General features: G+C 35.9%; 1 protein-coding gene across 1 annotated transcript in view; it reads right to left on the reverse strand.

The window, feature by feature from the left end:
• Window positions 1-7,612: 7,612 nt before the first annotated feature.
• Window positions 7,613-25,640, reverse strand: part of CRPPA (CDP-L-ribitol pyrophosphorylase A) — a 379,242-nt gene continuing 361,214 nt past the window's right edge. Inside the window, exons 10-11 of the transcript XR_010158347.1 lie at window positions 11,408-11,537; window positions 7,613-11,241 (exon numbers count right to left, since the gene is read on the reverse strand). The gene's annotated coding sequence lies outside the window, so the exon portion shown is untranslated. The remainder of the gene's footprint in view (window positions 11,242-11,407; window positions 11,538-25,640) is intronic.

A 25,640-nucleotide genomic window follows, 5' to 3' on the forward strand; every position in this document is an offset into this window, starting at 1 on the left:
GCCACTGCACTCCAGCCTGGAGACAGAGTGAGACTCCGAAACAAACAAACAAACCCGCCTTATTCACCAAATTGTCTGCGAGCCTGAATTTTTGTGGCCGTGGGACAACGAACCCTGCCTTTAGCTGAACTAAGGAAAAGTCCTGCAACAGAATAAAAATAAAAAATAAAAATAAAACCCTTTTGTATTTTCTCTTCTCTTCAAACTACTGCACATCACTCCGCTCCCCTTCAATGCAAAGATACTGGGATGATTTTTTCACACTCACTGATCTTTTTTCCTACTCTTTACTCTTCAACATACTACACTGTGGCTTCTTTCCTCATCACTCCTCAAAATCTTCTCTTCTTTAGGTAATTTGTGACCACCATCTTGTCAAATCTACTTTTTGATTCTCCTCTTCCTTGACATTCCCTGGCATCCTATGGTTGGCATTCTCTCTTTCTTGAAACACTCTTTCCCTTTGGTTTCTGAAAAATCTGACACTTTCCTATCTTATCTTCCTCCTACGTCTCTGGCTATAATTTCTAGGTTTCTCTTTCTTCTGAATAGTTGCCTGACTCAATCCTTCTGTGTGATCTTCTTGGTTGCTCTCTTACACATAACATTTCTCTAGGGTACCCAACTGTCCTGGTTTGCCAAGGACTGAGAAGTTTCCTAGGACTTGGGACTTTCAGTGCTAAAGCAGGAGTGTCCTGAGCAAACCAGGAAGTCTGATCACCCTAGATCTACATGCTGATAACTCCCAAGCTTATGTTCCCAATCCAGACATCTCTAATGAGTTTTAGATCTGCTTGGATTGGTAATATTCATTTCAGACTTAAATTTTTTCAAGACAGAACTTGATTTTTGCCTTCAAACTCTTTTCTCCTTATGTTCTATCTCCACAGATGTCATCAGTAATTATGGCAAAATAAACTAAAGCAAAGAAAACTAGAAATCTTTTATGGCTCCTTGTTACTCTTCCCTTTTCCTCACCCCCGTCCAAGCCACCCTGTCCAAGCCACCATCAGCTCCTCCCTGGACCACAACAATAGCCTCCTAACACCTTCCTTAATTTAACTCCTGTACCTTTGTAATCCATTCTGCACAATATAATCTGGGTAACTCTGGCTTTAAACTAGAGTTCTTTTGGAAAACATATGTAAAAATTTACTTCTTTATGAAACATTTTGGTGAGTTTCTTTGCTCTATGAATAGCAACCAAATATCTCTCCAGGACTTACAACAGTGTTTCTCTACCTATCTGTAAAGAGATGAGTTTGTTTTACTTTTGTTTTTCTATTCCACTGTGGACCTATTTGCACATGGTTAAAAGCAGTTAGCAATGAGATATACCATGCAAGTTTGAAACACATGAACTTTTCTATGTCCAGAAATGAGTCCAGTGATCAAGTGCTGGAGTCTCAGCAATGTGAAAAGTTACGTAAAGGTTTTTAACTTTCATGACCAGAAGCGGTCCACAGCCCAATTTTACTCTGATCTTAATTTATACAACCCATTCTTTTGCCCCTGAACACAGAGGGCACCCTGGCTTCTCTGTCATTCAAAAGAGCTATTAGGTCTATGGACTCAGCTTAGAGTGTTTTTTGCCCAGCTCTCCACAATAAAGGTTGTTGTTATCCTTCAGGTCTCAGCTCAAATACCCTCTTGAGAGGGGCAATCCCAAACCACCCGTTCTAAATTAGCTGAATTATTTCCTGACTCATCATACAGCTTATTCCCTTTATAACGTATTCTAGGATATCAACATCTATATTTTTCCGGCTTTATTGAGGTATAATTGATACATAAGAATTGTGTATTTAAGGTGTACAAAGTGATGTTTTGATACACATACTTTTTGTATATCATTTTTATGTTTTAATTTGAAGCTTTTATTATAATTATTTTCTTTTTAGAGATGGGGATCTCACTATGTTTTCCAAGCTGGTCTCAAACTCCAGAGCTCAAGCAATCCTCCTGCCTTGGCCTCCCAAAGTGTTGGGATTACAGGTTTGAGCCACCATGCCTGCCTTGTATATCACTTTAACTTTTTTATGTCAAACAAATCTCTATTTTTTGTGGATATCTAGTTAAGAGGTTTCCCTCCACCCCTATATTGTTTATGTCGCTTTGATGATTTCATTGTTTTATATTTAAATTTTTAATCAATTGAGAACTATTGTATATAAGATATAATGTATTACATAATAAAAATATATTTTATATTTATGTATATACATTTATGTTTAATTGACATATACCTATGTAAATTATACATAAATATAGCTAAATATTATATAGAGGGGGAATGAGACAAAGAGAGAGGCTTCTGTCCAATTGAACATTTTGCAATGATGGAAAAGTTTTATAATCTGCATTGCCTGATAAATTAGACACTAGCCACATGTAGTTTTGAGCACTTTAAAATATGGTTAATGTCACTGAGGAGCAGAATTTTTAATTTTTATTCAATTTTAATCAACTTACATTTAAATGTAAATAGTGCTGCTTGCTAGTGGCTACTATATTGGACAGCACAGACATAGTGAGAGTGGGTCCAGCTTTGTTTCTCTCGAGATAAATAGCTAATTGTCAGCCTTGAGTATTAAGTAGGTCATTCTTTTCCCACTGAATAGAAGTATGAATGTTGCCATATATAAAGTTTTATATACAGACATCTATTTTCCAGATTGTTTGTTTTTTCATGGATCCATATGGCTAAAAACCATATTGATTTGATTATGGTTGACTTTATAGTCTGACAAATAATGTGTAAAGCAAGTTTCCCAGCTTCTCATTCTCCTATATCAAACTTTTCTTGGCTGTTCTCAGACATATATTTTTCCAAGTGAACTTTAATATCATTGTATCCAATTCTAAAATCAACACTTGATGAAGTTCTATTCGGAAGTGTCTTGAATTTATAGAACAATTTGTTTAAGAATTGGCATTTTTACTGTATTAATTCTTCTTATCCAAGATCACAGTATGTTTTTCCATAGTTCAGATGTTATATTATGTTCATCAATAAGATTTCTCAGACACTTTTGCATAGATCCTGTTTCCTTTTTTAAATTATCTATAAGGATATTATGTTGTTTATTGTAAATAGAGTGTTTTTCAATTTTCATTGTTATTTGCTTACAGATAATATAGACAAAATGGTTGATCTGTACTTATTTGTCATGTTTCTATCCTAACAAATTCACTTATTCAAGGTTTTATTCACTGGTATTGATTTTAACAAGAATCTTGGGAGTTTAGACATACAGTGTTATTATAAGAAAAAAATCTAATTTTCCAATGTTTACACTGACTTTAGTTTTCTTAGTTCACCATATCAAAGTAATGGTGGTAGTGGAAATTCTAACCTATTTTTCATATTAATTAAAATGAGAGTTCTGTGATTTAGAACCATAACTAGATTTGATTTGAGGTAAATTATTTTGGTGGATTCTGTAGTACATTTTTATTCCTAGAATTTTTATTTAACATGCTTATTAAATATTACATAATCTTTTCAGGATTAGTTGATATCATATGGTTTTGATTTTTATAGATCGATACAAACAATTTTACTGATAAATTCTGATTATTTGGAAATCTTTTATTTTACAACTATTTTCACATTTGTACTTATATGTGAAGTTAAGCTATACTTTTGGGTGTTTTCTAACTTCATAAGGCTTTATATTAAATTTTTTCTGAATAGTCTGTAATAGCCTAAGTAACTTGGAAATTATCTAGCTTTTAAAGTTTTGATAAAACTCAGCTGTGACAATCTGTAGTCCTTGTTACTTTTGTTAGTGATAGATTTTTAACTTTCTCAATCACTTTTATGATTATTGGGGTTTTTTTTAACTTTCTTTTGGATCATTTTGGAAATGTACATTATGTTAGAAAAACATATTTTATCTAGGTTTTCAAATTTGTTGCCAAAGAATCTTCTTTAATTGCATTTCTCTAGTTATACCTCATATTTCATTCCCTCTCTTGTATGTTCTTTTAACCAGACTTCTTTTTTGTGCTTCTCAAATCACACATCCTTTGAGATTACATTTCCCCTTCGGGGAGTCCTGAGACTGACAGGAACTGAGATGATCCCATGCGGGCTTTCCTTCACGCATGGCACTTATCCTGTGTGCGGACTCAACCAGTGCACCCTTTGCTTTGAGAACCTCTGAAGACAAGAGCCACTCCCAGGTTCCCTCTCCCTGACTCATCTATCAGCTGCAGCCAGTCACTCAATTGTGACCCTTATATTTAACAGATTGCACCCAGAAGCCAGTCTATTGTGTCTCCCCTAATCTGCCATGGATTCCCATCAAGCTCTCAGCTCTAAAGCTCTTCCTTTAGATCTGAAGTGAAGAATAAAGCACATTCCCACCCTCTGCTTTTTTATCTTGTACTCACAGCACAGCTATTTCCAAACAGTTTCACTCTCTAAATTATAATAGCAGTTCAGTCTCAGAAAACTGAAATGACTCTAGCAGTTATAAGTAGAAAAAGGATCAATTTATTTAATTACTGCTTACCAAATTTTGGCAAGGTGGTGATATGGTTTGGATTTATGTCCCCACTCAAATCTCATGTTGACTTGTAATCCTCAGTGTTGGAGGAGGGGCCTGGTGGGAGGTAACTGGATCATGGCAGCAGATTTCCCTCTTGCTGTTCTCATGATAGTGAGTGAGTTCTCAGGAGATCTGGTTTTAAAGTGTGTAGCACCTCCCCCTTCACCCTCTTTCTCCTGCTCCAGCCATGTAGGATCTGTCTGCTTCCACTTCGTCCTGCACCATGATTTTAAGTTTCCTAGGCCTCCCAGCCATTTTCCTGTACAGCTTGTGGAACCATGAGCCAATTAAACCTCTTTTCTTTATAAATTACCCAGTCTCGGGTCATTCTTTACAGCAATATGAGAAAGAACTAATACATGGTGAAACAGCCTCTGAATTGGCCTGCAGGATTGACTCCCAGGCAACTGGAGAAATGACCCATCAGAAATTGGCCACTTGTGCTACAACCAGGAAACAACCAAAACTATGTATCAGGTTCTACTGTAATTCCTGAGGATGCAATAGTGAACAAAACAAACAAGTTTCTGTAGTAACAAAACTCTACTTTTAGGAGTAGAGTGGGGATGAGAGTCAGGGAGAGAGAAAGGTAAATATGTAAAATATATATTATGTTGGAGGCTGATGATTGCTATCAAGACACAAAGCAAAGGAGGTTTGCAATATCGAATAGATTAAAGGAGGGAAGAAAGCAAGATATGTTAATAGAAAGGGAAAGAAAGTCCCAGAAGGAGGAAGAATACCTGGCATATTAAAGAAATAAGGAGGCCAATGGGGTTAAAGCAGAGTAAGCGAAGAGTTAAGTTATAATAAAGTGTAGTCACAAGGTGATGAAAGTAGGGGGTCATAAAAACCAAGAACCCTTATTGGGGCTGCAAAGCAGGTTCACCAATTACCAATCCTAAGGGAAGACACCCACTCAATGTAGGATGGCGAAGATCATCACTACGGAACCACCAGGAATATGAATCCAAACACCTCTGCCCACTGCATTTTGGGCTACAGTTTTACTAATTGCCTCAGTCCAGTGAGACAGATCTCACTCACATGCAACAAGTTATACGAGCAGATTTATTACTTACAGACAGGCAGTAAAGGGAAAGAAGAAGTTTCAGATCCATTGTGAGCCAGTCACTCAACTGCCTGGGATAGATAGAGTCTACTGAACTTGCTTTGCTTGTGCCATAGCTGAGGGAACTTAAAGACAGCCTGCCCAGCTTATACACCTCAGGGGCTACATTAGTGGTCCCCAAACTTTTTGGCACCAGGGACCGGTTTCACGGAAGACAATTTTTCCATGAACCAGTGGAGTGTGGGGAAGGGATGGTTTCAGGATGAAACCGCAACTGTTCCACCTCAGATCATCAGGCATTAGTTAGATTCTCACAAGGAATGCACAACCTCGATCCCTCACGTACACAGGTCACAGTAGGGTTCGCGCTTCTGTGGAATCTCATGCAGCTGCTGATCTGATAGGAGGCAGAACTCAGGTGGTTATGGTCATTTGCCCGCTGCTCACCTCCTGCTGTTTGGTCTGGCTCCCAGTAGGTCACGGATCAGTACCGGTCTGCCGCCCAGGGATTGGAGACTCCTGGGCTACATGACCCACTGGGAAAAGCTTTGAAGGACATTTTCTTTCCAAGGGAGAAAGGAACAAAGCCTCAGATTCCCTGGGCATCTCCTCCCTAACTGAAGATATTACATTCCCTAGGAGGGACAGGAACAAGTCCCAAGCCATTTCAGGCAATTCCTTACTATCTTAAGATATTGTATTCCCAGCACATTCTATGGTTATTCTGAAAGCTGCATGCAGGAAGTAGGGGGAGAACTGGGTCCGTGCAAGACCACCCAGAAAACTGCCCTGCAGGGACAAGAGATGCAGGATCACCAGCTGACCCTGAGGTGGGAGAATATCCCGGGGCCAGCAATTCAAGACCAGCCTGAGCAACATAGCAAAACCTGTGGCTCAGAAAAAAAAGGAAATAGAGAGAAAATCTTCCACTGTCTCATTGTTACCCTGGACTTCTACCCATGGCATCCATACTGAGGACTGAAAGCGTGCACTTGCTCGTTCTTGCATTTAAAAAAAAAAAAAAATCACGCCTGTAATCCCAGCACCTTGGGAGGCTGAGGCTGGAGAATCACGAGGTCAGGAGATCCAGACTATCCTGGCTAACATGGTGAAACCCCATCTCTACTAAAAATACAAAATATTAGCCGGTCGTGGTGGTGGGCACCCATAGTCCCAGCTACTCGGGAAGCTGAGGCAGGTGAATGGCGTGAACCCAGGAGGCGGAGCTTACAGTGAGCCGAGATCATCGCGCCACTGCACTCCAGCCTGGGCTACAGAGCGAGACTCCATCTCAAAAAAAAAAAAAAAAAAAAAAGAACTGTCAGAATAGTCCCAGTCCAGACCCACACTTTATCTGCTCAAAATTTTGTTCCTTTTTGGGGAAGAGGGAAACAGAGGTTCCAAACCTCTGTGGGATATCTTAAAGTAAGAAAAGGAGGAAATGTAAGCTAGCATTGATTTAGCACCTAGAATGTGTCACGCATCAGGCTAGGAACTTCCATCTTATCTAATCCTTGTAACTCTTCCACAAGGTAGATCATATTAATTTCATTTATGTATGAAGAACCCTGATTCAGAGAGAAGATAAGAAATTTCTCAGGATCGCTCAGTGTCAATGCAAGTCTGTCTGAACCCAAGCCCCACGGTTTTGCCATTTAACTATTTTTACCCTTGAAATATCATTACTTATCTCAACAGACTGACACACATAAGTATGTGTGAACATATTTTAATTAAATATTTTTTCTATTTTCTGCATGTACTATCTTTTTTTTTTTTTTAGACAGAGTCTTGCTCTGTCACCCAGACTAGAGTGCAGTGGCATGATCTCGGCTCACTGCAACCTCTGCCTCCCGTGTTCAAGCAATTCTCCTGCCTCAATTCTCAGCCTCCCAAGTAGCTGGGATTACAGGCGCTCACCACCACGCCTAGCTAATTTTTTTTTTTTTTTTTTTTTTTTTTTTTTTTTTTTTTTTTTTTTTTTAGTAGAGACGGGTTTTCGCCATGTTGGTCAGGCTGGTCTTGAACTCCTCAGGTGATCCACCTGCCTCAGCCTCCCAAGATGCTGGGATTACAGGCATGAGCCACAGCGCCCGGCCTGCATGACTGTCTTTTGGGATAATGTTCCACATCTCTCAGCCAGTTTCTCTGACAATAAACAGTGGAGTGGACTTTAGAACCCAGGAGTGGCTGTCTCCAAAGCATATGTTGTTTTCACTATACTATACCATTTTCTATAGCGAAATACAAATGATTTTGGATTGACTAAGCCTCAGTTCCCCTTTGTCAATATATATATGATTAAGGGTTGATATTCTTATCAACTCAACTCAGTTCCCCTTTATCTATCTATCTATATATATATATTCATATCTATCTATCTAATTAAGGGTTGGTATTATTTAGCAAATTTACAGGACTTAAATTTATCAAAGCAAACTTCTCTGTGTCTTCCTTGCCGTAAAGCAATGCCTGGAAAGTTCTGAACCCTTGCCTTGAGGCAGCCCAGTTATTGTTCAATCCGACAACATGGTGCCTTGAGTTTGGGCATTGGAAGATGCCAACCATGTCAGCAGCATAGAATTGCTGAGGTGTGTTTGGCATGAACTACCTAGTCCTCCCAGAACTACTCTAGTCCTTCCAGTTTATTATACTGATATGCTCAGGAGTAATCATCACTTAATAGTCTGGACCTTGTCCAAGCCCAGATTCCTGGACTTCTCTGAAGCTCTTATAATGGCCACACAACCGAACTCTATTAACTGCTGAAGACCACCCAGGAGTAGCGCTTAAACTGGATGTGGCCATATCAAATTTCCCAGGGCTTCCCCAAGCTAAACTGGGTCACCCAGGACCACCCAGAGGCAGAACTGCAGATGAAGTGGAGTTTTGGTTTGGACTCAACTTCCAAAGAATGTGTGTTGTCTTCTCCAGCATTGAGAAACCAAGCTAGAAAGGCCAGAGCCTACTCACTCATGGAAACAGCTTGGATGGAATATATCATCCCACCACTTGGCTTCAGTAATATGTATAGCATCAGCTGTCCTCATCTAAGAATCAGAGGCTGTGAATCCTAAACTGTGAACTTTCCAGGAATGCTGCAAAAGCCATCTTTCTCATCTACCCTATCCAATAGATTGAGGAAAAATTGAACTTTGTCTTCTCTCAGTCATCTGATTCTTGAGAAGTTGAGAATATTTTACTCAGGATTTTATATAAAATTATTAACTGGCTAATTATATAGTGCACTGCAATTTTGGGATGAAATTTGTTATATACATAAAAGATATCAGCACTGTTTGTCATTCAGCTAATTTCTTTGTGTGAGTTTTGAAAATAAACATCTGTATCATAAAGATTATATCAGGATGAATCCTGCGAATTGACAGCAGTAGGTTGGGATTTAGTACTTTGTTTTTAAGTCTGATTGTGCGGATGCTACAGTTCAACTTGCATGTAGCTGTATGTTTTTGTTTCATATAAGCAAAAGTAGAAAGTGATGAATGAGCATACTGAACCATTCTCTAGCTGAGAAATTTTGACCTTCTGAATGTGTATTACCATGGCCATATTCCAAGCTGTTCTATTAAGTCCCTTGAGCAATTCCAAACTGATATTGTTATTTAACAGAAATTTTTCTTGTGTACAGATGTAAAGAGATACTAGTATAGTTACACTGCAAGTCACCATATAATCTGACTTCAGCATAGACATGTCTCTGAAAAACCTAGGATGCTGCTTTTCCTTCAGCCATCCATCAACTCAATGACAGAATGTAAGAAAATTCTATTATTTTCCACCTTCCCCCAAAAACCAAGAATAAGAGGTTTCACCAGTTTATGAAATACTTAAAATTTCATCAAAGATAGATAAATTGATGCCCAAGTGATAGTTTTGTGAGAAAAGAGAAAATCCTAGTAGATTTATCTATTTCTTGAATAGGAAGAGAGGTTAACCCAAGAGTCATTTGTCACCCACCATGTGGAATCAATTATGTCAGACTGAGCCATCAATTAAATTGGAAGTCATTGCCCTTATGCTTTCTAGATTATAGAAAAAATCTTATACAAATGAGAAAGAGAAAGCAGCAAGATTGTACCTGGTTGATTCAAACCCCTGCTTTCCTGCAATTCTATTACCAAAGATTGTCTTTCATCACGTTCAGGATTTTCACCTACAACTGCACCGCAATGCCAGCATCCAGTTACACATCCACACCACTGCTTAGCAGACAGACTAAGAAATCTCTCCAGTTTAGTCATTTATGTGTCAGCAAGCAGGGAGCCCCACTTCCCTCATTGCCAGAAAACTTACTTCTGCAACACAGGAGTGATGGCTAGACATTTACAAGCCATTTTCTTTGGCTGACAATTTTGTTTTTAAACCCTTAGTGAAGCATCTGCAACTACTGTTTTATTGAATTAATTTCAAATGCAGTTGTGTTTCCAGTAATCTACGACAGTTTTAAAAGTTTGAAGAGACCAGGAGTTGGAGACAACAGTAGAGCAGATGTATTTCATTGGGACTTGTTAGCATCTTGCTAAACTATGTTAGAGAGATTTTTCAGGAGGCAAACATCAGGTCAAGCAACAACAAATCCTTTTTAACCATATATAATTTTACGTCAAAGAGATAAAATGGGAATACACAAGCCATAAAAATCTTAGCTCAACATGCAAGGATTACACATGCATATAAAATATAAGATGAATGATTTTTAAAATCCTGAAAATATCACAACAGATTATTAATTGTTAAGAAAATGCATTTGTTAAAAAAAAGGGCACCTATGATATGCCAGACACTGCTCTAGATTTGTGGAATTAATCAAGGTCTAAGGGGCTTGACTTCAAGGAGTTTCTGTCCAAAAAGGGTTGGGGGGCAGGATGGGTGGCAGGGAGCAGACAGGAACAAAGAAAATAACAAGTAAATTACAAAGCTTATGGGAACATAGTAAGTACAATGAAAAGATGAACAGGTGGAGTAGGGGAAGGGAGCTTCCCAAGTGCAGGGATTGGAGAAGGAGGGCAGGTCAGAGAATCTGAGTTATCTATATATTCTTTGATAAGGTGACATTTGAACAAACACTTGAAGGAAGTGAGGCATTAGCAAGTATTTTTAAATATGCTTGCTATATTATACTTGGTATATTTTAAATATACTTGCTATATTTCAGTTCTGTTTATCACATCAGTGTGTAATTCTCAAATCCATAGAATTACACACTGATCTGATAAACAGAACTGAAGACTAATCATTAAAATTTTAGAGAGCACAAATGGTAAAACAAATGGTAAAAGTACACTTGCATCTCACTTGGATTGCTTCTCCCAAGGACTTCTTTTCCACACCTCTTTCTTTGTTCTCATTTCTTGCTTTACTCTTCTGTTTTTCCTGCCAAATTCATGTGCTTTCTCTGTTTCTATATAAGTGCTTTTAAAATTAAGTGAATAACTAGAAGTGTTTCCAGTATAACTATCTTCTCAGGAAACCAACAAGCCCTCTTACCTTATCCTTGCTGTGAACACTTTCCTTTACTGAGGTGACCATAAGAATCAAGGTAAAGTCTATGTCTTATTTCATGATTTTAAGTGTGTTCCTGAAACCCTCCTCCTAAAATGAAAAACCACAAATTGAAAAAAAAAAACCCTCCAATTTTTATAGATTTGAACATACATCAATTGAACAGTGAAAACAAGTTTGTATAAATAATAAATAATGAGAAAGTAAGATCTAGTTCAAATGTAAGATGTAATGTAATGAAGCTTCTTATGCTCACCAAGGAAGGAAGCGATTGAATTGGGGTGGCAGTTGGCGCACATCATCAGGCAGACATTTGATATCAAAGTTGGATATGCTGGATGTATTGATTTCCTCGGGTTGACAACAAATTATCACAAGCTTCGTAGCTTTAAAAAAGCAGAAATTTATTCTCTCATAGTTATGAAAGCTGAGTCAAAAATCAAGGTTTCAGCAAACTGTCTGGAGGTGGTAAGGGAGAATCTGTCCCATGCCTCTAGCATCTAGAGACTGCTGGCAATCTTTGTAGTTCCTTGGCTTAGAGATATATCACTCAGCCTCTGTCTTCACACAGCATTCTTACCTGTGTCTCTGTGGCCAGATTATCCTTGTCTTATATGGACACCAATCATTGGAGGACCCACCCTCCATTGTGACCTCATCATAACTTGGTTACATCTGCAAATATTATCTTCAAATAGGGTCATATTGAGGTACCAGAGGTTAGAACTTGAACTTAACTTTTTATTGAACACAATTCAGCCCACTGGATAAAAAATGTCTTTTCCTTGGACTACAAGAAATTAAAGGCTCAACCTGAGAGCAGCTCAAAACATAGAAAACACAAGTGTAAAATAAACTGAAGATTCAGAAGATGCTTCCTCTTCATTCTTCCCACCTGGCATACCAACAAAGCAAAAGTGGTTTTTTAATCCAAACATGATGCTCACTTTTAATCTGTTCCATGTGATACTCTTTGATTAGAGATTATTATGTTAAGTAAGTGGATAAATGTGTCTTTTCTAAAATATTATTAATTTAATATATTGTATTCAGGGTGTTTTGGGATTTAAAAAATTGTTATTTCCACCCCTAAAAAAAATGTGACTTTGAGAAAAGTGAACTGTGCGGTAAAAGTGTTTAACTGAATAGTCATAACATGAAATAAATATACATCTTCAGATTCATGAACAATCCCGCTGTGATCCAGATAATTCCATAAGGACTGAAAGCAAAATTTTCAATGTATGCCATTAAATAGGCCCTTAAAAATTCTCAAACACCTCTATAGTCTAAAATTTCCTCCAGTGGAAAAAGAAATGGTTGTTGCAATGTAGAGGCTTCAGGGTCAGGTAAGGGATCCTCCAGATTCATTTTTTAACAAATGAATTTGCATACCAGATATCATGAGATTGAATTATGTCCCCCTAAAAAAGATACATTTCAGTTGTAAACCCTAGTATCTCAGAATATGATCTCATTTGGAAATAGGGTCTTTGTAGATGTAGTCAAGATGAGGTCATTAGAGTGGGCCCTAATCCAATAGGACTGGTATCCTTATAAAAAGGGGAAATTCAAACAGAGACAGATACTATGTGGAAATAAAGGCAGAATGACATGTAGAGATGAAAGCTGAGATTGAAGTGATACATCCACAGCCAAAGAACACAAAAGATTGCCAACAACCTACCAGAAGGTAGGAGAAAGCCATGGATCAGATTCCGTTTCATACCCCTCAGAAGAAACCAATCCTGCCAACACCTTGATCACAGACCTCTAGTCTTCAGAACTGTCAGACAGTAACATTTTGTTGTTCCACTTGCTGAGACTTTGCTATGACAGTCCTAGCAATCTAATACACCAGCTTTGGTTGTAAAAGTGACTTGACAGAAAAAGTTAAAGTTATTATATGCCATGGACTTTAAAGGTTGGCCTTGATCAATGGAAACCTCAAATGTTGAATGTCAGAAATCTGTCCTATGCTGTAGTTTTCCTATACAATCTCATCCATACCTTTCTGAGTAAGTGTGTTCTCACTGTTGCTCCATTAACAATGAGAGATGAAACTTAGCTTCCCATAGCAAGGGTCATTGTGGATGAAGTTCTGTTTCTTCTCTTTCAGTTTGGTTGCTTAACTCCAAACAGAAGTCTGAGATGGCACTGAAATGCTACATGTATGTGACAGTAACTCTTCACTCCCAGTACTATCTCCATTCTTTACTTCTTCCTTTGTAAGAGAGAATAGGGAAAGGCCATATACCCAGCTATAAACAGCCTCACTTGCTCAAAGAATGGTCTATATCTTTTTATTTTTTTTTTTTTTGAGACGGAGTCTCGCTCTGTTGCCCAGGCTGGAGTGCAGTGGCGCCATCTCGGCTCACTGCAAGCTCCGCCTCCCGGGTTCACACCATTCTGCCTCAGCCTCCCGAGTAGCTGGGACTACAGGCACCCGCCACCACGCCCGGCTAATTTTTTGTATTTTTAGTAGAGACAGGGTTTCACCGTGTTAGCCAGGATGGTCTTGGTCTCCTGACCTAATGATCCACCCGCCCCGGCCTTCCAAAGTGCTGAGATTACAGGCGTGAGCCACTGCGCCCAGCCTATAAGATATATGTTATAAACAAGATGTTGGGTGACACTTTTCGAAAAGTTTATTCAGCCAGCGGAGCCCTCTTTACCCTTCTCATTTTTTTCTTTTCCAAAACGTGGTGGTAATGTCTTGAGGTCCAACAGCCTTTCAAGGACCATGAGTAAAAGGCTAAGAGATCCATCCCTGAGTTCCTGACACTCTTGTGCTATTGAACAGATACCAACAACTGCCATCTCTATATTTTTTATTGATTGACAGAAATAATAGCAATATAAAAATAACATAATTGACACTATTAGCCAATTACAACTTTTCACATATAAAAACCTATCCATGCAGAAATCATCTAAGCTTGTCATACTTTACAGCCCAGACTCATATATTAACATTCTTCATTTTTGTCTTTAAAAAAGTTTTGTCATTGTTTGACCAAGAGAACATTATTTCACAACTCAAATAGCATAATGCTAATCAAAATAAATATTCTTCTTCTGAGGTTTATTCTCATTACATTAGGCAGCTACCTCAGAAATACAGAAAACAACAAAAAAAAAAACACAAAATCTTTAACCTACTTAAAAATTTTTAATTCATCACAGCAAGTGATCATCTTTCAATGGCCACAGAATAAGCAAAGCCTGGCCTGGCATGGTGGCTCACGCCTGTAATCCCAGCACTTTGGGAGGCCGAGGTGGGTGGATCACGAGGTCAGGAGATCGAGATCATCCTGGCTAACATGGTGAAACCCCATCTCTACTAAAAATACAAAAAATTAGCCAGGCGTGGTGGCGGGCACCTGTAGTCCCAGCTACTCGGGAGGCTGAGGCAGGAGAATGGCGTGAACCCAGGAGGCGGAGCTTGCAGTGGGCTGAGATCGCGCCACTGCGCTCCAGCCTTCCAGCCCGGGTGACAGAGCGAGACTCCGTCTCAAAAAAAAAAAAAAAAAAAAAAAAAAATTAGGCAAAGCCTAATTGTTCGATATAGTTAGAAACTTTTCAATTTTGGGGGCTACTAAAACATAGGGAGGTGGTCAATGCTTATTCACTATTCCCTGAGACCTCTCCAAACAACTTCACTAGCAGAGGAGTAGAAAAGTAGGAATTTAAAAAAGGAAGACTTGAGGATTCTTTATTCTTTGGGTATATTAGCCACTCTTTTGAAACTCAAGGAAATGTCTAGGGCATAGTTCTAAGAAAAGGATAGGTGGTTGTCAATACAAAAATCACTTCAAAAGATATACCACTGAACCTGAGGACCTATCAGTCTGGAGTTTCTGGTTTTGTTTCTACTTTTAAATCATAGCCTTATATATAAGAGAATAAATGAAAGCTACCCTTTGCTTTTAATAATTCTTGTTTCCTTTCTCCATGCAAAGAAAAATGAAAGGAAAAGGAGGCTTTCATATGATTTATTCTAAAATGAGCCTACATCATTGCTTAAGATAAGGTATACATAATCTTTAACATCATAAAGTTAAAAGCGTATTGTCAAAATGCCCCTTTAAAACAAAAAGTGAATTTTTAAGATATTTTCTGTTTTCTTAGTTAACAGAACTTATGAAAAACCTATGCTTTTTTCAGCAATTTCTCCCTGCCAATTGCATTATTTCATTTCAGAAGTCTTAGCTCAATTCAATTGCTGAATTGTCAGGCATTATTTCTTTGAGGGAGTTACCTCCCACATGAGAAAACAAGTTGCCATGATGAGCAAAAACCTGAGATGTTTCATATGATTTGGTTTTCCATCTAAACCACTCCTTGGCTTAGAAAAAGCATGTCATTCAAAGGCAGAAGGAAAAATATTTTTGATGAATTACCATCCCAGAAAATTCAGCCAACAAAACATTTTAGGATAGATCTTCCTGAGGCTACATGCCACTCACTGGCAATCTTAAACAACAACAGTTTAAGAAATATACCATAGTTCTTGGCCATAGGAACAAAAGTCTTAGGTGTTTCTCGCATTCTCATCTTTTTCTCTTCCCAGAGGCAGATTTTCAGGTTAGGACTTCTCAATCTGCTATCTTAAGTGCTTCTTTTGCCCTTGCAACCACCCTTCTCTTTTCCTTTTTATTTTCATATCTATTAACCTTTCAAATCTCATTTCTAAATGATAGCATTCTTGAGTTTTTTGACACTAATATCGATCTATAAGTGTAATATCTCAAATGTGTATGGCATCTTAAGAGTATAATGAGATTTCATGTTTGTTATCTTGTTTTTGATGAGGTAGGCCAGGTAGGGAGTGTTACAAATATAAATTTGGAGACTGGGAATCAGTTCAGCTATTTATATAACTTAGATACATTTATAGTAAGGGAAGGACCCAAGCCTGGAATCCAGGATTCAGCTTCCTAGTCCAGTTCTTCACCCACTCTCCTGCACCTTCCTTCTATTGTAACTTGGGAAATGGGTACTTTTGTCCCATCAACTAGGAACGAAGTGACCCATAAAAGAGAATTCTCTCCCATTGAAAGGAGACATTCAATAAATATCTCCAAATGGAATTATTATTGGTGAAAGCTTAAGAAGGTACTACGGCATAGAAAAATGTCCTTTTGAAATAAGCAAATTACATTATGTTACTGTCAACAATTAGGCCATTTACCAAAACTATAATATTCAATGTCATTCATTGCAAATCTAATACAAAGCCATTTTTGAAAGGTGAACAACTGACAAGTATTTCCAGAGGTATCCTTTGCCTGAATTATGTGTTTACCTTAGGAAATGTTGCGAAGCCAGGTACAGGATGTCATAACAACCTCTGCTTGGATCAGAAGATTGTTGCTCTGAAATTTAGAGGACAATTGGCTTGTATTCTTTGTTGCCCTATCTCATAAGCTATTTTTAAGGAAACTTACATTGGCACAGTATTGGGAAATGGTCCGTAAGGTTAGCAAAGGCTGAAAATTGGTGGCAAAAAATTTAGTTTTTCTCTTCTGTTCTTCCATTTCCTACTCAATTTTAGCTCTATCTGTAGCTATGATAATCAGCTTAGCACAACTACAAATTAAGGTTGAATAAGCACACTTATGGCCTAAATAAATAAAAACAAACTTTGCAGGTGAGGGTGTAAGTAGACACAGCTTAAAAATCGTGTACCTGTATTTTTTCTTCATTTATTTTCTGTTTTTCTTGGACATCTTTGTGGGAGAGGACTATTCTGAGTTTATACATTAGAGCAAAAATGTTAAACCTTCTCTCAAACCAAGAAGTAATTTGCTCATTCAGTTATCCATTCAATATATATGTATTTTGAGAGTTTATTCTGAGAAAGACACTGTAATAAATAGTGGGATATGATATTAACCAGATAAATATGATATGTACCTTCATGAAGCTTATAATTTCTTGAGAGACAAACAAAAATTAAAATTAAAGTCAAACATAATCAATGCTACAATATTGAAAATACAGGATTCTGTAAAAGAATTTAGAAAAACACATTTCCATGGGCATACTAAGATCAAGCACAATTCACTGAACATTTTGTTTAAATCAACTTAAACTTTCTCTTGTCAGAAAGTTTTTGGGAGTAAAAATAAATAAGGGTGATAGTATTCTAAGGATATCCTTAAGCCTGCTAAAATGCAGAGAAAAATCTAGATCATTCTTAAACTTGAATCCATTAAGTTTTTGTAGTATGTTAATTGCAATGTGGTATATTGCAACACTGTAATTGTGATTATTTTCAACATGAGCTTAGAGTAAAATGAAAGGACCTACTCTTTTATGCTAATAAAATTTTTGTAACAGTGGAACTCTACCTTCCTTGTTTCATGTCTTAAATTGGATGTGCTTAACGGTGTAACTCCAAGAGGAAATAAAGCCAACTTCAGTCCATTAAAATGGAAAAAAAAAGGGGGGCAGCTAATGTATAACTGCATTAAAAGTGATAAGGAAATATATTATTCCATAATGTAGTCAGTGCTTTAGCATAGTAATACCACAAACATAACATTTTCAAATTGTTCACCTAAATCACTGTTAAGAAACTGAGTGATAGCCTGGTACTGATTCTAATTGTCAAAAACAATAATAAGGAAATGGAGCAAGTTACAAATTTGCCTTCTATGTCCTACTAAATATACAAAGTATTTCTATGAAACATAACCAATAAACTCTTGACAGGACTGCATATTGATTGGACAATGGCAGCGAAATAACTTTTGGTTGTGGTAGAATCCTCAAACCTCCACTGCAAAAATCTCAGCTTTGTGTTGATAATTTGAAAACAACACTCAAATTGAAGAGACAGGAACATTTATTTCTGTTTATGGGTTTGTACTGCTATCCACTGGTTTAGAAAAACTTTCCAAAGGAACTCTATTCCAGTAATTAAGATAACCCACAACTGGGATAGATAATAATACATATCCAAAGATTAGCCAGTTCGATTTTCAAGGTCTTTCATAATTTGAAATGCCTTTTAATTTCAACAGTAAGAATCAAGTCTACTGAAGTTTAGTCTTGCGTCATATTAGTTATTGTCGTATTAATTTAACAAAGGAATATCTTGTTGAAGACATTTCTTCCTCATCTAACACAATACATGTCCTCTTAACAGTGATGCAAATTTAAATACAAAGATCCATGGAACCGACACGGATCAGTTTTCTGTGGAAATGACACAGCTCAGGCTCCCCCAGATCTTAGAATCTGAGAAAACTTTGCCAAACTTAGATTTACATCAATCCAAAAGTAATACCTTCTAATTTCTCCGTCTAGTCTTATCTACTGAAGGTTACCAACCCTGGCAGCTGCTACACTCAACAGCCCTAGCTAAGCCCATTCTAGAGAAGACAGTGCCAAAGAAAATTTTTTTTGATGTTCACAATCCCCAAGAGAGTGGTTGTCAGCTGGCCAGGGAATGAGTCTGTGTGGGCCAAACCACAGAAATATTCTTATCTAGTGTATATTTATTTTACTATTTGGCATATCATAAATTTGATCCAAATTTCCCTTTCTTTATGAAATGTTAATATATGTGTTCTAATCAGAGGCCTGAAATCTCTGCCATACCAGCTTTTAAAAGAATAGTTTAAAAAAAAAAAAAAGGTTTTATATTATATCCAGATATTTTGACTTAACACATTTGTAAAATCTACATTTATATAACTAGCCTCAAATAATATTTAAAATATGCATAATATTCAAAAATAGAAGAATATTCTTATTTCTTTAGTACAAATCTAAGGAAAATATCCTAATTCTTTCTGTGAATATTTTTACTGGGCATATGGCATACAGTACATGCTCAAAAAGATTGAATTTACTGCAAGAGCAAATTAGACATATAATTATATAAAATATCACATTAGCATGTTAATTGTGATTGTCTAAACTTTTATATATCCAGTCCAATAAAAAATCCTTTTTCACTAATCTACTCCAGTCTTTCAAAATAATAAAAAATGAAGAATATCAGATATTTATTTTTTAACTCCCTGCTGTCTTCTATTTTAAAAATTAGCATTTTAAAAGAAGTAACTTAGAAGACTTTTCATAATTTATAACTTGAATTTGACTATATTTGTCTTCCTTTCCTATGGCAGTTCACTTAAAATGACAGTAATAACAACAATAAAATTAAAGAATACAGTCATTATGATAGAAGAAATGGAAGAATGAATAGCATGCTAGAGAACTTAAGAACAACAACAAAAAAAATAGATGAGGAAAATTCTTTTTCTGGCAGTGTGGCAGCCTAACATAATCTGCCCTGAAAATAACTAAAATTGCTGGATACAACACACTTAGCATCAGTTTAAATTTGCGAATGTGCTTAAGAGTTATTTGAAGCCTAAAAGTAAATGACAAGAACTAAGCAATAAAATTGTTTTCACCTTCAGGGTATTTACCAAACCTAGGTAACCTTGACTGCCTGTCAAGGATTCACAGGTCACAAGAAATATGAGATAAGCCCTAGAACTAATCCAACCCTATGGATAATTTTTCTGCATAAACTGGAGAGGATATGGTAACATATTCTTGGTTGGAATACAGGTAAACTCTGCTCCCTATAATCTCCTACTTCCCCATCCTCATCCCGCCCCTCCACCTCCCACCGCTACCCACACCTCTGCTGCTAATGATAAAAAGAATTAATTGCTCATCTTGAAACTTAGTGCTGGTAGAGGGAAAAAAAAAAAAACTCTCCTAAGCATTTGCAAATACAAGTAGGTTCTCCATGAGTTTTGCAAACCAATGCTATACTACCTGGAATGTCTGAAAACGTTAAGCCATGAATTTATTTTGAAGTGGTTCTAGATTAGTAGTAACTCTAGGCTCTGACAGAAAAAACTGAATATCCTTGCTCGGGGACACCAATGGTAAAGCAAGACCTTAAGGAAATAACAGACAAGTTTCCAAGAAATATGAACTCATAAACAACATTACAAAACATGTAGGAAGTCAAGCACCATGATGGTGTACCAGAAAAATCAACACAGTAGAGTCAAATTCTCGATGTGTCAAGTAACTCATTAAAAATTAATATAGTTTTTCTAACCAATATATTTATATTAGCCTGGATAAATCAAAATTCAAAGAAAGAATCGGATATGTGAGTAAAGAGCAAAAGACTCTAAAGTAACTCAGATTGGAAAATAATCAAATTTAACGTTTTTAGTAATAAAAAATGAATAACTCAGTGGCTAACTTTTGCTTCTGGTCAAATTAAAATATCAGGAACCAGCTTTACCTTTCTGCCTTAAAGTAACAAAAAATTGACAAATATATGAAATTATAGTTTTCAGACATTATACACCAGAATTTGGATCCTAGAGAAAAGGAGAAGTAATGAGGAGAGTTCTGATTATCAACACAGGCAGGGGAACCATGCAGAGCCCAGTGGTGTGAATGAGTTGAATACAGAGAGACTGAAATTTGGAGAGGTTAAAACAGCTAGTATTTGTTAGATGGCTACTAAATAGGAGCGAGCTGCATAAAGAAAAAGCTCCAGAGAGCAAGTATTTGTTGGAATACTGATCTGCACATATGTGAGATAAAATTGCCTGAGATAGTAGAAATAAAAACCAGGAAACCTTTAGGCCAAACAATCTCTGGAGCTCACACAAAAATGAGAATAGTGCTTTATATAGCTCAAAAAAAAACAACAACTTATAATACATGGGGTATAGAGAACAACCTTCAAAGATTTATATATAAAGGTTTCGTATATATATATATATATATTTTTTACATTATATAAAACAAAAAAGATTATCTTAATTGATAATTCATCACTAATTGATGATGCAAATTATCTGATAAATGTAACAACAATGCATGGCAAAAAAAGAAACAAAACTCTCAACTAACTTAGAGGGAAACCTCATTGTCCTGATAAAAAGCATATATGTCTAACCTACATGCAAAATCAATCAAAAATCATACTTCATACAACCAAAATCATAGTTAATAATGAAAGACTAATACCTACCCGTTGTAATTGAAAAAAAGACAAGGATATTCTCTCAAACAAATTTTATTTAACATTGTGCTGGAAGCTCCAGCCAGTAAAACAAAACATAAATGTATACATACATATATGCATTAAAAATATATACACATTGAAAAGGAGAAAGTAAATCTGTCTGTATTTGCCAATCATCTGGCCATCTATGTAGAAAATCCTATGGAATCTACTCCTCTACCTCAAAAAAACTACCACAACTACCAAGCAAAATAGGAAGACTACAGGACATAAGTTCAATATGCAAAAATCTATAGTATTTCTGTATGTGAATGATAAATAATTAGATTAAAAGTTTTTAAAATAATACCATTTACAACATGACCAATAAAGTGGAATACTTAGAGATAAATTTTAAAAATTATGTTGAAGACTTCTACATTGAAAATTACAAAATAATGCATAAAAAAAGCACTAAATACATGAAAAGATATACTATTGCATGAGTCAGAAGACTCAGTATTGTTAAAATGTCAATTCTGTCAGTTTGATTTTTAAATTCAACTCAATTTGAATTTTGATAGGCTTTTTAAAATAAAAATTAATAAGTTGATTTTGAGATTTATATGCAAATACAATAATAAACCTTTGAAAATGAAGAACAAGTTTGAATGACTTATACTACATGATTTCTAGACTTGCTTTAATGGTACAATAACCAAGACAACACAATATTGGTATAAGATCAATGGAAGAGAAGAGTCTAGAAATGGACCTCTACACATGTGGTTAATTTTTAACAAATATACCAAGATAATGCAATATTAAAAGGTGAAAGATTTATGTGTTCTGAAGAGAAACCAGAGAATCCAAGATAATGCAATAGGAAAAGGGTAATAAAAGAAAAACTTTTGACAAATTAAATTTAGCAGAGTCTTAACTGAGAAAAAAAAATGATTTGCAAATCAGGCAGCTCTCAGAACCAGAACATGCTTAGCGAAACTGGGGTTGCTGCATGGTTGCATAATATTTCTGAGCAGAAAAAGAAAAGTGACGTACAGAAAATGGAAGTGAGATACAGAAACTGCTGATTTGGTTACAGCTCAGCAGTTGCTTTATTTGAACACAGTTTGAACAGTTGCTTGTCTGTGATTGGCTGAAGCACAGCTGCTGTGGTTGACTGAGCCTCACCTATTTTTACAGACACATACTCCTAAGTTGGGTTTTCAGTTTATTTATGTGCTAAGTTAGGTTGCAATTCATGAGAATTGAAGTATGCAAGTAAGAAGGCTTTCTCAGGCCAAATTTAGTTTAACAATAGTTGTATTAGTCCATTTTCACACTGCGATAAAGAACTGCCTGAGTAATTTATAAAGGGTAATTTGTAAAGGAAAGAGGTTTAATTAACTCACGGTTCAGCATGGCTAGGGAGGCCTCAGGAAAACTTACAGTGATGGTGGAAGGTGAAGGAGAAGCAAGGCACCTTCTTCACAAGGTGGCAGGAAGAAGTGCCGAGCAAAGGGGAAAGAGCCCCTTATATCAGATCTTGTGAGCACTCTCTCACTATCACAAGAACAACATGGGGGAAACTGCCGCCATGATTCAATTACCTCCACCTGATCTCTCCCTGGACACATGGGGATTATTGGGATTACAACAATTCAAGTTGAGATTTGGGTGGGAACACCAAGCTTAACTATATCACTAGTCTTTCTAACAAAAGTGTGCTGAACAATTGAATATATAAGGGAAAAATTCACCGTAACCCTTATCCTATGGCATATACAAAATTTATTTTGAAAAACATTATCAAAATAAAAGTTAAATATAAAACTTCTAAAGAAAATATAGGGAAAGACCTTCACAAGCTGTGGTCAGGAAAAGATTCCTTGGAGCAGAAAAAGTAAAAACCGTAACAGAAAAATTAATTGATAACTGAATTTTAAAATATTTATTCATCACTAGACATCGTCAAAAAAATAAAAGGTAAGCCGTAGACTTGGAAAAAAATGTAAAACATATAATTAGTAAAAGACTTGTATGCAGAATATATAAAGAATATAAGCAACATGATAGAAAATAAGAAAAACTATCTGGACATGTTATACACACACACACACACACACACACACACACACACACACACACACACACAAAATGAGATATCACTATCATCCTCCGGAATGGCTAAAATTATAAAGATTGATCATACAAAAAATTAATGAGGATGTAAAGCAGCTGGGACTCTCATACATTTCTAATGGGAATGTGAAATGGTATAACCACTTTGGAAAACATTCTGGTACTTTCTGATAAAGTTAAACATAAACAAATCACCCAGAAATCTCACTGCTTCATATTTACCCAAGAAAAATGAAAACATACATCCCCACCAAAGATTCGTAAGCCAATGTTTATAGAAGCTTTACTTACAGGAGCCAAAAATGGGAAACAACGCAAATGTCCACTCTTCATTTAATGTATAATCAATTATGTTTTATCTATGTAATGGAATGCTATATAGCAACAAGATGGAATGAACTACTAATATGAACAATGTGGTTGAATCTCAAAAGCACTATATATGAAAGAAGCAGACATAGAAGGCTACAGACTTCATGATACCATTTTACATAAAATTTTAGAAAAGATAAAAGTGTAGTGACGGAAGAAGATCAGTGTTTTCCCAGGGGCTGGATTGGAGAAAGGGTTGATGACAAAGCAGCATGAGAGAATGGAATTGTTGGAAATGGAAATTATCTATATCTTGATGCAGTGGTGATTATATGACTATACACATTTTCAAACTCATTAACTTATGCTTTTAACATTGATGACTATACTCCATGCAATTATACTTCAACAAAACCAGTATTTTTAAACCAGTGGCAAAAGAATAATCAGGTGAAAGCAAGTCAACCCCTTAACATGATTCCATTTTGAGCCAATTTAAGTGGAAAAAAAAATGAAGAAATCATTAAATACCAAGCATTAGAGAGTATGTGGCTAAATGCAGTATTTTGTGCATTACAAGTGGAAGTATCTTCTGGTTGCAATACATTAGAAAACATTTTTGTATTAACTTTTGAAATTGGATAACTGTATACTCCATAGCCAATAATTTTACCATATTGAGCATATTCAAGTTAACTCTTACAAATATGAATCATAAAACATGTTTAACAATATTCATTTTAGCACTCTTTGTAATATAAAATAATGAAACTATTAAATGTATATCACCAGGATGACAAGTTATAGTATATTCACACAAGGGAGAATTATACTATAGTAAAAATCAGTTTATCAAAGCCACATGTGCCAACATTGAATGAATGTTAGAAATATAAGAAAAATAGTCTCAAAAGATTATATACTGTGTGATACCCTTTTTATAAAACCCAAAAACAAAACTGATATTAGTTTTCTAATCCTTGGTTATTGTTGTGAGAGTTCATTATATTAATAATATAAATATATTAATATATGGATCAGTGATGGCAATGTCATAAAACAAGAATTATAATTATTTTAACTCTGTGTTCCTAGAAGTTATTTTAAAATAAACATATAAATGTGCAACTAGAAAGAAAAATGAATAAAGAGATGAAAGAAAATATTACAGCAGAAATATATCTTTTGTCTCTCAATAGGAGATAGAAGTGTAAATAGGAAATAGTAACTGGAAATGTTTCAGAAAAAGATGAAAAAAATTACTGAAACATAATGAACTAAAAATATGAAGCATTGAGCTAGACAGCATTAAGAAAGAATCCATTTGAGACTGTTCTAAAATTCTTTTTCTTACAAGTAGGTTATGACATTTGATGCTTTTAGAATTAAATGAGAGAATATATTTCCAGCACAATTTTTGGTTTTGTATAATTATTATTTATAATAATCATAATTTTAAAAAATTTAAGATTATACTATCGAGTAATCTAAGAGACAAAATTTAAAGCATTCTGTGCTTAAGATTCTAGTGCAGCATGTAAATCTTACCAATTTTGAAAATGCAAAAGGTACAAATGAACAATGTTAGGAGATGGAGGAAAGAGGGACAGAAGTTTGTAGTATGAATATTCTAATTTTTTTATCATGGGGAATGGCAAGAAACTGGTATTTGTTGAAATTAGAAAGATTGTCTGAGTTTTAACTCAATAAAACCAATACAATACAGAAATAGTATTGTAATTGTTGAAACTTGAAAACAAGGACATTTTGTCCCTGCTGCTGTGGATAAACTATACCATTTGTCAGATTGGAAAATCCATAGTTAATATTTCATAAAACAAAAACATCGTTATAATGATATTAATAGGAGTTTTTTTAAAAAAAAATAAGAAGACCAAGTAGCAGAACAAAAATTTAAAATTCCAAGTGGCTGCCTTTTGGGAATAGAACTGTGGGTAGAAAGACGTGTGGGTCAGAGAACTATTGTGTTTCATTAGCAGATCTCCTCTGCTAGGTAATCTTTCTCCTA

Source organism: Pan troglodytes, chromosome 6, assembly GCF_028858775.2.
Source record: "Pan troglodytes isolate AG18354 chromosome 6, NHGRI_mPanTro3-v2.0_pri, whole genome shotgun sequence".
Lineage (NCBI taxonomy): Eukaryota > Metazoa > Chordata > Mammalia > Primates > Hominidae > Pan > Pan troglodytes.